Raw genomic sequence first — 13705 nt, 5'->3', positions numbered from 1 at the left:
TTGTATACGGAGGTCCTTCTTGGTGGTTCGTCAAGATTTCATTCATTCTCAAGTGATCTTCAAGATTCCTGTTGGAATACCTCAAGTATTCTTTCTCTTCCATTTTCAGTGCATTTGTTCTTTCGTTATCATTTCAGGTGGTATTATAGCATACTTGTTAGTGTAGGAGCCTCGAAGAGTTTTCCTTTCACGAATGAGATAATTAAATCCACGAATTCTTTGATCATGAGATATTTCAACCCATGATTTCTTCATTGAGCTATCTTGGTTTGGATTTCACCTAAAGTTTTTCCTATGGATTGTGCTATCATGGTGCTAGTCATTAATCCCAGTTCTCAATGCACCCTCTTGGTGTAAGAAGTTTTGATATCTTTGCTTTATTCTATCCTTCTTTCTTTTAGTGGTTGGTTGTCACCTCAATAATGTTGAGATGATCTTCATAAGCCCACTACTATCTTGTTCTTTTCGTTGTTGGTTTTCCAACTACTACGTCAATTCTCTATCCGGAGGGTCTTCAATTCTATTGTGATGATAGTTGTCATTCTTTTCTTCATTCTCGTCTTCCGCTTGAGCTAGTTCATATTCTGTTCTTCCGGAGGCATTGTGATGTTGCTCTTTTGGGTCTATTATGTTGTTCTACCAAGATCATGGTGTTCCCTTGTTCTATTTAGTTGTTTGTTATGTATATTGTCTAATTCTCTCTTCTTATCGAATTTTTTTGTCCCATTTTCCTACCGAAGTGCTGCCGAAATTTTCCGTGAATTCTTGCTTCTTTCTCATATCATTCCTCATCTCTTTACAACCTTCAAGGATCGTTGGTTTCACTCGTTTGTCAAAGAAGCGACTAAGTTTTACCTCTTGTTCTTTCTCATCCTCTCCCCCATTTCATTCTTGGATATCGGGGCGAGATCCTCTTGTAGTGTAGGAGAGTTGTGACAGCCCGAGACCGGCGCTCCAGAAGATTCCCCTTCATTTTCGTTTCCGTCGTGTGATTATATTCCGTTTGTTGCATCATCATGTAGTTTGCATCATGGCATCATGTCAACTGTGTTTTGTCGGTGTTGCTTGTTGCTCCGTGTTGTTGGGTGTCAATGCTTGTGAGTGCTTTGTGAGTGTGGCGTTGTTCGTTGGCGTGATGAGAGTGGGTGCAACAGAGCCGCTTCAAACCCTGTTGCACCAAGGACGTAAACCCTTCTCCCCTCTTATTTCATTTTTGTGGTTTTGCTAAAGTTTCAGTTTTAACCCCTTCAAAATAAATTGGTCTTCTTTTAAAACTCATTTTATTAAAGGTGGAGGCAACCCCTTGGGTTTCCTTTATTTTTTTCCTTTTGTTTTATTTCAAAACTAGAGACTCGTTTTATTTGTAAAAGGGGTTTTATTTTATTCTCTTGTAAAAGGGTTTTATTGTATTCTTTAAAAAAAGGTTTTAATTTTTTTTACTCCTTTAAAAAAATGCCCAACTATTTCTTATAGTTGGGGTGTGGTTTCTAAAGGAGCCAAAAGTATTTTCCTATTTTGTTTAATCATTTTCCTTTCTTGTGTGTGTTGGTGTTTTAAAAAAAAGGGAAAAACAAGAGAGGGGTTGAGAGGGAGCTGCCAAGCCAAGGCCCAGCCGGCCAGGCCCAAGCCTCCCCTGCCCTAGCGCCAGGAGCCCGATCCCCCTCGTTCCTCTTGCGTCGTCTTCCCCCTATTTCCTCGATCCCCATCTCCCTCCCGTGTCTTCCCCGATCCCTGCGCTCCCATGGCCTCGCACCTCGCTCCTCGCCCCGCCGAAGGAGCTCATGCCCCTGGCCTCCCTTCGCTGCCCGAGCTGGTCGCCATGCACCCGTGCCGGTGCTGCGCCGCCGCGCTGTTCCCCGCGCGCCGCCCTCGGCCTCGCCCCGCCATGGCCTGTTGCCGCCGTGCTCGCCGGTGCTCGACGTCGTCCCTAGCCCCGCCCGTGCTCGCCCGCCAGGCCCTCGCCTCGCCGTTCTCCCAGCGCCGCAGCACCCTGCGCCCGTGCAGCCGCCGGTGCCCGACCTCGCCACCACTGCTTGCTAGTTGTTGTGCTAGGCTGCCTTGCTGCTAGCTAGTAGTGTTAGCTGTTGCTGATAGTTGTTATGTATAGTTGCTTTGCTTGCTGCGTTTGCTTTCTTGCCTGCTAGTGCTAGCCGTGTAGTTGCTGATGGCCTGCATGTTGTTGCCGTTGCTATGTTGCTTGATTGCTGCCGTCGCCGGCGATCGTTGCTGTTGTGTCGCCTGCCGTCGCCGGTGATCGTTGCTGTTGTGTCGCCTGCTGTCGCCGCGTGCACCATCCCCAACGCCGTGGAATCGACAAGCTCGCCGAGTCCACGACGTCCTCGACGACCCCCCGGAAACGTGTTCGACTCCCGACGCCGAAGATCGAGTACGGACGACAAGAGAATGACTACCGTCGATGAGACCCGACGACCACGACTTCCACGACGTCTGCGACGAACCGATCTGCTCCGATATGCATATTTCGAAGGTATACCAATGAGACGTGTCGTGAACCGAATGCATATGATGTATGAGATGTAACCGCATGTTTGCGCCTATAGTTGTTGCCTGTTGCACGTTGTCTCTCTTTCGTCGCGCCTTCGACACATGGGAACCCGGTAGCGGGATCACCCCATCTTTATTTAGCATTCCCACGCACGCTTCTTATACGTTGGCACGATATCTCAACGAGTTATCGGGATCGGAACGTTGTCGTGGCTTCGTTTCCGTCTTGCCGCCATAGTTCCCCTTTCGCTCGCCGTGGCGACACATGCTTCTTTCCTCTTCTTGTCGTGACGTTTTGAACTTGCATGCATGACGCATTCATGGCATATAATCTTGTGTTGCATGTCTCTTGTGTCGTAGTGTCCGTTCTAAGTCCCGTGTGTTAACCGACTAGGATGACACGTAGGATCTCGCTTCACCCTTGCCATGTTAACTACAACTTAATATTGCGTGTAAATAAACGGGAGTGAATTAAATAATTAATCATGGAGTTTCGTCGGTATGCAAGTCGTTGCATATCGAGCTTCATTTAATGTGTAGTGTTTGCGTGAGGTGAATTGCCATGCCATCACTTGCATCATTGATATGTTCATGCATCATATTAGGTTGTGCATCATGTTGTGCATCGTGTGGTGAATATTTGTGTTGATGTTGTTTCCGGTTTGCTCCGTATCGATAGAGTTCCGCAAGCGTGTCGGAATGTGAGGACCCGTTCGACTACGTTGGTTCGCCGACTTCACGGAGTTGTTCTTCTTCCAAGAGGGATCTCAGGCAAGATGACCATTTCCCCAGATACCATTACTATCATGGCCATGCTAGTTTTATCGCTTCTACCGCTTATGTCTCGTTGCCTACCACATGTTAAATATCAGCCTCTCAACCATGCCATGATAACCTTCAACCTGTTCGACCTAGCAAACCACTGATTGACTATGTTACTGCTTGCTTAACCATGTTGTTAACGTTGCTAGTTGCAGGTGTAGTTGCTTCCATGTGATAACATGGGTTCCTTGTCATATCACCATATTAAATGCTATTTAATTTAATGCACCTATATACTTGGTAAAAGGTGGTAGTCTCGGACTTTCTAGCCTGGTGTTTTGTTCCACCTTTGCCCCCTTAGTTTTCGGCTACCGGTGTTATGTTCCATAATTGAGCGCTCCTAACACGATCGGGGTTGTTATGGGGACCCCCTTGATAATTCGTTTTAGATTAAAGCTGGTCTGGCAAGGCCCAACTTTGGTACTACATTTTCCTAATAACTAATGAACTTCATAGGGAGTAATTAACCCGAGGATAATTTAATCAATCCCCGGGCCAGTGCTCCTCATGAGTGTTGGTCCAAAACAGAGCAGCTTATTAACGCAACCCGGGGAAACTCGGCGTTTGGCGTGGTAACCATCGCTCATCCGTCGTGTCCTAAGAACGAGATACGCGGCTCCTATCGGGATCGTCGACATGTCGGGCGGCCTTGCTGGATTAGTTTTACCTTTGACGAAATATCTTGTGCATCGGGATTCCGGTGATGCTTTGGGTAAACTCAGAGTTGAGGTTTTCCACTAGGGAGTCTGACGAGTCGCAGATTACTACAACACCAGTTGCAGGTACATGTAAAGGTTATTCGACGCGAGCGCGTTGATTGTTCGTTTGGAGTTGCTTCTTCTTCTTCTTTATCGATCTAGGATGGGTTCCACGCCGGCAACCTGGGAGAGCAAGGATGGACGTCGTTCTTATTTTCTCGTTTGTTTTCGTCCGTAGTCGGACCCTGCTCTTACTCTTGATGAATATGTAATGTACCGATGTGACTCTGATGTAACTTGTGGCGAGTGTAAGCCAATTCTATTTTATATCTCTTCTTTTCAGTACATGCACTTGTAACGATATCCATTCTTGCGACACGACGAGATGCGCTTCTATCCGTGACGCGGCCCTCGTGCCAAATTGAGGATAGGGTCGCATCTTGGGCATGACAATGGGACCCATCATCAGGCGATGTGGCGAGCGTGCCCGGACACCCCATATCAGCCCCATATTTGGGCTCGATATGAAGGAGTGTCGGTCTGTCCGGACGTTTGAGGTCCGTTGGAGGCACACGACTGGATCGATATTTCATGACCGACCAGTAATCATGTGGCCTGCCTAGACGTTTGAGACGAGTATGAGAGGTCTGATAGGTTGTTCTCTTTCCCGTGTGGGCCCAACGCGGATCCTTGACTCGCGTCCTGATTGGGGACGCCCAACGAAACTATGGTTGGTGGGCCCCTGTCGTCGCGCTACATAAAGAGGTGGGGAGCTGGATGCACACGGTACGAGGTTCACTGTGCGCCGCAACCCCTCAGGGAGTCATGGACTAAGGGGTCCTCGGGCCGCTGGCCTATATCTATGGGCCGGACTCCTGGACTACTTCGAGCAGCCGATGACGCATACGAGGAAGATTTCACAAGACTTGGCGATCGAGACAAGGACTCCTCTACACCGACGTAGCCGACTAGGACTCTTGTTATACTAGGCCTACGGTGCAATATATAAGACGAGGTGAGGCTTGCTGATAGATATTGACATAATTACAACTGCGGTACCTGTACTGTCGGGCACGTAACAAGACGGTCCTGGTACTCGTCAGTTGCTCCGGTTCGGTCCTCAAATACGCAGAGACGCTCCAAAACGGTCCTATGTACGTATGAAGCTACGAAGCAGCCGGATGAGTGCCACATTATCTACGAAGCATGTTGTTTTGAAACGGACCCTGTCCAGCTTGTTAAAACATGTTTGTTTTCATTCAGAAATAGAGAAAGAGCAGAAATCTTAATGCCAAAATAATCTTTTGAAGAGGGTGCAACATGTTCTCATACATTTCACCAAAAAGCATTCAGTTTGACAAGGTTGGCCTGTCATTACATGATCTTGAACATAACATGATCAGTCTGACCAACATTTAACAGGTTTATGAAAGCAAATAAAGGAGTTTTGCAACTTAACAAAAAGAAAACACACATGCTACTTAAATATATCAAACATGCTACTTTTTCTTGGTTTCTTAAAACCTGTCCTAGCCTGAGTGAAGTAAGGTCTCATTGGCTGATGTGGCTGCTCCAAAATGCTCTGCTTTGCTTGGTATTCATCCTGCCTTTGTTTCTCACTTGCCAACCTAAGATTTTCCTCCATGGCTTGTTTCTTTCCTTCCTCGGCTTGTGCTTGTGCTTTGTTCCATTTTTCTGCTTGTTTCTTTCTCTCTTCCCAATCATGTGCCCTGGATGTATCTTGCTGCAGATTTTGCTTCTCCCATGCCTGCTGCCTTGAATTCTCCCCTTGAACAAGATAATCTTTGAAACCTCTAATTCTTTCCTGCTCATCCTCTTGCATCATAAGAAATTGCATTTCTTCTCCTCTTAGTGAATCTTCAGCTCTCTTTCTTTTTTCATCTGCAAGTCTTTTCTTTTCTGCAGCCTTCACCTTTTTTGCTTCCTCCATTTGCATCTTTTTATCTTGCAGTGCATTCCTTTTGGCCTCTGCAAGTGCCCTCTTCTCTTGCTGCTCAGCCAATCTTTTTCTCTTCCTTTCTTCAATTTCTCTCTTTTTTTCTTCAGTTGCCAACTGTTTTTCTCTCAGCACGGCTTTCTTTTTCTCCTCAATCTCTATTTTTTTTTTTGCAGCCTCTTGTTTCATTTTCTCTACAGCTTGCAAAATCTTTTGCTCTTCCTCTCTGATCTTGTTCAAAGCCGCATCAAACTTTGCCTGATCTGCAATCTCTTTTTTTTCAGCAGCAAGTCTAAGTTTTGCAACCTCTCCTTGCAACTATACTCTCTAAGGGCATGTCTGATTAATGCAATAGATGGGAAAACCTGCCCCACATAGAACTTAGGCTCCTTCAAATCAACTTCAGTGAAATGTTTGAAATTGAACTTAATGTCATCATCATCATCTGATTCGGGCAGATCAAGACTATCATCCTCGGAGTTTGGATCTTCTCCTAGCTCCTTCCCTGTCCATGTCCCTTTCTTCTCATCACGAGCAGCTTTTGCATCCTCATTGATCAAATCGTCGTCACCATCATTAAGGTCATAGTCACTATCAATTATTTCCGGAATATAATCAAAGTCTTTGCTGTCACTTTCACTACATAACTCCTCCTCTTCCTCTGTTGTCCCTCTTCTGCTGCTCCTGCTTGTGCCTTCTGCATTTTCCTCACATGCAAGCAACATGGAAGCACTGTTGTCCCCCAAAAGTACAACGTTTTGCTCCTCTGCATCACTATCATTTATCTTGCTCTTCATAGGATTGATCACATCAGGTGTATGTATACATGGATTTGCTAGCACATCAGCCCATCCTCGTCCACCAGAAGCGGCATCATGACCAAGATACAACATCAGGTATTTGTGCCCTTCCCTCACCAGCTTGTTAATGCATTTTGTGTCATTATTGCTTGCAATCAACCTGAGCCCATCTTCATTCAGTTGCATCCCAGGCAGCAGTATATAGATTTGAATTCTTCCTGCAGTCTCATAACCCATCTTCTCTACTAATTCATACAACATTTCCATACAAGCAACACTTCTGTCACAGTAATCGTAACAGACCTTGCGACCATTGAGATGTGACCGATTGCCACCACTGCCCATGAAAAATCCACCATGGATGAACTCAATTGTACAGAAATCAGTGCCTTCATCTGTTAAACCAAAAAAAAGTTCCAAATTTGTCCATCGGACATTAAATCCTAACCATATACGTAGATCCTAAGCAAATGTGCCTAAATTATCTAAATTATATGGCAGGATGAGAGTCGATGTGCCGCCGTATAGGATCTTACCATACATGGGTACTCGGGCATTGATGTGCCGCCGTATAGGATCGCATGACGCCATCCACGACGGGTCGTCGCCCCGTGCGAGCGCCCACCGTACGAGCGACTCTCGTCGCCTAGATGTCGCCGATCGACTACCTGCGTTGTCTTACGCCGTCGTCGCCTGGGGCATGAGAGGAAGACAACGTGGGCAGTTGGGCTCAAACTGAACGCATTCAGCTGGGCCGTTTCGAAACAGCCTGCTTCGTAGATGATGTGTCGCTCGTCCGGCTGCTTCGTAGCTTGATACGTATAGAGGACCGTTTTGGAGCGTCTTTGCGTATTTGAGGACCGAACTAGAGCAATCGACGAGTACCAGGACTGTCTTGTTACGTGCCCGACAATACAGGTACTGCAGTTGTAATTATCTCATAGATATTCATTAGATATAACGTCTACATCATGAGGGTTTAGACCACAACATATGATCTCGAGGTAGATCAACTCTATACTCGATACTCCATCATCAATATAAACAAGAGCAGGACGTAGGATTTTACCTCCATCAAAAGGGCCCGAACCTGGGTAAACATCGTCTCCTTCATCTTCTGCAACCCATCGATCCAAGGTCCACAGTTCGGGACCCCCTACCTGAGATTCGCCGGTTTTGACGCCGACATCCCCCACCAACAATCCCTACCGATCTAGGGTTAGCATAGCCGACGGGAAGCACCACCGCCGCCACCACTTCGCCCTCTCTCTCTCATCGCCACCGTCGCCATCCACCATGGCGTCTGGCTCGGGATCCTCGACCAAGGAGAAGGTATAACCCATCTGCTACTCCCCACTACCGCATATCTTCACACATCCGATCTAGAGGATCTATCAAGGTCCAGTTATACATGCTCTTACACGACAGTGCTGTATTCGAGCGAGTTATTATTGTACTCTTGGTATTTCTTCTTCCGTGATCATGGTATGCCTATCTCAAACATATCTTATATTTTTTAAAAAGTTGGTTTTAATATATTTTTAACATGCAAAGCGTCCATCTTAACATTTTATTAAGCAGTGCATTTAAGTTTTTTCTTTCAATACGTCATGCAGAATCTGTCACAAAAATGAGTCATACGTTTAACTTATAAGTTACAATTATTTTTGCATTAGTCATAACACTCGCACATCATATATTCATATTAATTATCCTTCACTTATTTATTCAAAATGACATTTTTAACTGTAGTTTAAAAGTTTTTGTTTTATTTTTAGACACTTTATTTATTTATTTATTCAAGATTAAACTTTTTCATTAAATTTAGCTATTTTTAGCAGCTACTTATGCAATTTTATAACAACGCGTCGGAAAAGGGTCATTTTCACTACTATATATATCTTAACATGCACACATGTCAACTCAGATAGCATGCCATATCAACAAGCATGCAATTGTACTATTGGATCTCCCTCCTATGATGCCATGTGAACATTTATGTTTTCATTTTCTTTGCTTCAATTTATTAACCGTGAGTCCATTATCTCCTCCATAGCAGCAGAAACGATTGGCTGCTCACATCTCCACAATCTCCATTTTCGGGGGCTCCACAGTCTCATTGATATTCAACTTCTCTATGAATCAAATTTAGAAGTAACAGTTGAAAACAAATTTAAAAGTAACAGTTGAAGGTGTCGCTTCATTCCATCATAACATGTCCTCACATGAGTTCTTCTAATAAGTAACAATGACCTCATCACCTGACAAGGATCCGTGACTTTTTTCTTCCCTTGTTCCATCTCTTTCGCAGGGCTGGACCAAAGTGAGTATTGTTCTGAATTGCTAGCTATTCTCTTTCAGTATTATGAAATTCCCATTAGAATATTCATTGACAGATGATAAAAAAAAACTCTAATGTAATAGCAGAAAATGAAATGAAATGGTCGGCCAGACATAGACGGTCGACCCAAGCGGATATACGCTATAAAATATATCGAGCGTAGTTCAATGTAAAACTTGTCCTTGCCAAGGAAAAGATAGGTTTAGAGGCTGACGTTGGTGTCACCGATTTCATAGTTACACATTAAATCAAGACATATTTTGTTGCGAAACATTATTTTATTTTATTTTGTTTTAAATCCAAGCCATCGTTGGCGTGGGACACTACTTTAAACGGGTATAAACTTGATAGGTTTTGGCTAGTGATGGTATTTGTGCTGTGCAGGCGCTAAACTTGGCCGAAAATGTACAGCTCCGGTCGGTAGCACTTGCAATGCAAAGGTAACAATCAAAGAGTAACTTGATAGACCGCGTGATACAACATGCGCTGCGCGTTGTGGGCCGGAAGAAGCATTGGTGCGGCTGGCCCCCAACCCACGTCGTGGCGCCTTACGTACGTACGTGCCGCGAGCGACACAGCCGCGTGCGTGCGTGCGCGACACAACAACTCCACGCACGTACGTACGTCCGGGCAGGGGCCCGACCGGCTCGGTGGAGTCCGGCGCCGTTCCCATACTCCCTCCCTCGCCCACAAGAGGAGAGGAGAGGAGAGGACTGGACCCCGGGGGGTTGGGTTGGTAAGGAAATGGTGGTATGGGAACGCCGCAGCACGTTGCACGGCCTTTGTCGAGGCCAACCCCCACGCCCGAGCAGCACACGGTTTGGATCCGACGCGACGCTCGTCGGCCACCGCCAGAGGGCTTCGGGTTTTGGGGGACACGAGGCCGCGGCGTGTGGGGACGCCCTTGCCCATCGAGCCGCCTTGCTGGCCTCCGGGTCTGGCGCCTCCTCGGCCTCGGTTGGGTTCACCGGGGCTACGTGTCCAAGCCTGGCGAAAGGGAAACCGTGGCATGGCGCGATGGGGTAACCCCTACATGTACAGTGAGGCCACGAGCAGGCGTGCACGTGGAGTTGATCGGGAAGAGAACGTGAGGTCGGACTGGACTGCCGCACAAACGCAAGAGCCACACTGCTTCAGCATTACAGCACTAAATAAAACCGTATATGATCCCAAGCCTCGGTGTTCCGATGCCTGGGTAAACCAACAATTTCAGTTTCTAAAAAGGAGTAGCTTTCTCAGTTCGCTTCACAAGTTTAGAAAGAAAAAAAGACGGCCTCCTTTTCAAAATACTCCAAAAAAAAACAAAAAAAAAACAGAGCATTGGAGATACTACTACTGCGGTTTAGACGGATTTACTTAGCGAGTGCTTCGATACGTTTTAGTCCCATAACTAAAAGTGGTGGGACTAAAACTTGCTAGCCTCATCTATGCTTGAATCCAAATACTAAAAAGACTAAAATCAAGTTAATGAGCATTTATTATCCTTCAAACCCTTCAATCCAAAACTTGTCTGTGTTAAAGGAGATGAGTTAAATGAGGAGAGAGATGACTAATCCATATTTTAGTAGGGGTACCCCCTGACTAAAAAAAATTAGTCTCAAGACTAGTTTTAGCCCCTTTTAGTCAGGGGTGCTTGAAACTTTAGCCTCTGAAAGAGACTATTTTTAATCAGACTAGTTTTAGTCCCTTGGATCCAAGCACCCTCTTTAGCCTCTTAAAGGGACTATTTTTACTCAGACTAAGAGGGTGCTTGGATCCAAGAGACTTATTAGTCTGACTAAAAATAGTCTCTTTAAGAGGCTAAAGTTCCAAGCACCCCTAACTAAAGTGGGGCTAAAACTAGTTTTAAGACTAAAATCTTTTAGTCAAGGGTACCCCTACTAAAATGTGCATTAGTCCTCTCTCTCCTCATTTAACTCCTTATGCAAGTTCTGGATTGGAGGGTTTGGAGGATAATAAATGCTCATTAACTTGATTTTAGTCTCTTTAGTACTTGGATCCAAGCATGGATGAGGCTGGCAAGTTTTAGTCTCACTACTTTTAGTCATGGGACTAAAACGTATCCAAGCACCCTCTAAAAGATTTTAGTCTCTAGATTAGTTTTAGTCCCACTTTAGTCAGGGGTGATTGGAACTTTAGCCTCTCAAAGAGACTATTTTTAGTCAGACTAGTTTTAGTCCCATGGATCCAAGCACCCTCTTAGTAGGGTACCTCTGACTAAAAAAATTTAGTCTTAAAACTAGTTTTAGCCCCTCTTTAGTTAGGGGTGCTTGGAACTTTAGCCTCTTAAAGAGACTATTTTTAGTCAGACTAATAAGTCTCTTGGATCCAAGCACCCTCTTAGTCTGAGTAAAAATAGTCCCTTTAAGAGGCTAAAGAGGGTGCTTGGATCCAAGGGACTAAAACTAGTCTGATTAAAAATAGTCTCTTTCAGAGGCTAAAGTTCCAAGCACCCCTGACTAAAAGGGGCTAAAACTAGTCTTGAGACTAAATTTTTTTTAGTCAGGGGTACCCCTACTAAAATGTGGATTAGTCGATTCCGGTGGATGATGATGACGGCATCGAAGAAGACGAAGATGAAGATGATAACACGCTGAACCAGCACAGGAAGGTATGAAATTCTGCTCACAACATTTCTTTGAAACATAGAGATGTAGGCTATTTACTTATGCATATTTATTTTAGAGGCCAAAAAGCAAGGCTAATTGGACAGACGAAAATACATACATTTTGTGTGAGTTAGCTTGTGAGGAGATAGATGATGGCAATTTTACTGCTAAAGTTTGGACCGGTCAGGGTTAGAAAAATATGAAGGAGAAATATTATCAAAAGACAAGATTGTGGCATCCAGGGAGGGAATTGAAGAACAAAATCCAGAACCTGAAGGGTATGTACAATGATTGCGTTTGGTTGCAGCAGCAAACCGGATGCGGCCGCGGCGAACATGGAGAAGTTACGGCAACTACAGCTTGGTGGGAGAGGGAGATCAAGGTACGACAACTAAAGCTTTTTCATGATCAAATGTAACACTGCGTACATTGAGATATATGCTAATGTTGTACAAATACTATTTTGCAGAGTAGACCAAATCTCAAGAAATTTAGAAAGGGTAACCCTGAGTACATTGGACTGTTGCATGAGATGTTTCATGAGGTAGCTGTGGATGGTACTTCTGCTTACGTACCTGGGCCAGAAGATGATACAAAGGCAAACGACGATGATGATGATGCTGCGGATGGCAGCCCAATGAGTATCAATACCCGCAAGAGGGGTACCAGCTCAGTTGATTTTAGGAGTACAGCAAGTAGTCCTTTAAAGAAAATGAACATGGAGAATGGCAAAACTAAGGGTCCATTTTTGAGGACTTTGAAGGAGATCACCACCAGAATGGACAAGGAAGCTGAGACATCAAACACTATATTGCAGGCAATTGTGGACCAAGGCAACGAAAAGGCAAAGAGAAGTGAGGAGCGTAAGGTAGCAGTAGCTACATGTCAGCAACTTGCCATTGAGTGTGGGGCAGCAGAAGAGTCAATTGAGTACTTTGTAGCCTCTGACTTATTCAAGGACAAACACAACAGGTTTGTCTTCCAGAACATGAAGACCCCTCAAGCTAGGCTCATATGGTTGAAGAGATGGTGTAAAGCAAAGAAGATGTATGACGAAGATGAGTCTTAGCTAGATTTTCATGTATCCAATGTCCCATATTGTATCATGTGTCCTATGATGAGTTGGGCTAATGTGCACCTAATTACTATGTGTTGAATTGCTATGTGCACCTAATTACTATGTTTTGAATTTCTATGTGCACCTAATTACTATGTGTTGAATTACTATGTGCACCTTTATGTTTTGAATTGCAGGATGACTCTACCGATGGTGATAGTATTGATGAGCCCAGTGAAGAGGAAAGTATTGATGAGGACTCTAGTGATGAGGAAGAGGAAGATGCAAGGAGAAATAGAGTGCTAGCACTACTCCAGTTGAGGCGGAAAAGGCTCAACAATATAGGTATGATCGTCCAAATGTTTGGTTCATATTACATTGAGCGTTTCATGGATAAGGGGGAACGGAGGATTTTAAAAGCTAAAGAGTCCGACTATGAATGGGTACTAAGAACTCTAGGACACAGAACAGACTGCTATAAAATGTTTAGGATGTATCCACCTGTGTTTCATAAACTACATAATTTGCTAGTGGATTCTTATGGGCTGAAGTCTACTAAGAAGATGTCATCAATTGAGGCTCTAGCTATGTTTTTATGGATGGTGGCAGATGGTCAGTCCATTAGGCAAAGTGAGAATCGTTTTGTAAGGTCCATGGAGACAGTTGTTAGGAAGTTTGACAAAGTATTGAATTTTGTGGTTAAGCTTTCGGTTGACATAATTAAGCCACGAGATCCTGAATTCAGAGTTGTGCATGAAAGGTTAAGAAATGCTCAGTGGCATCCATGGTTTAACGACAGCATTGGGGCAATAGATGGGACTCATGTGCAAATTGTGGTGCCACCCTCGAGATTCCGCAGTACTTAAACAGACATGGCTACTGTAGTCAGAATGTTATGGCTGTATGTGATTTTGAC

The 13705-nt window shown here is 44.7% G+C and overlaps 1 pseudogene; it reads left to right on the top strand.

Moving 5' to 3' along the window:
• The first annotated feature begins 10132 nt into the window (after nucleotides 1–10132).
• On the top strand, nucleotides 10133–12801 carry LOC123405255 (annotated as a pseudogene).
• Nucleotides 12802–13705: the final 904 nt, after the last annotated feature.

This window comes from Hordeum vulgare, chromosome 6H, assembly GCF_904849725.1.
Source record: "Hordeum vulgare subsp. vulgare chromosome 6H, MorexV3_pseudomolecules_assembly, whole genome shotgun sequence".
NCBI classification, from domain to species: Eukaryota; Viridiplantae; Streptophyta; class Magnoliopsida; order Poales; family Poaceae; genus Hordeum; species Hordeum vulgare.
The sequence above is the reverse complement of the archived record's forward strand: the minus strand, read 5'-3'. Positions and strand labels throughout refer to the sequence as shown.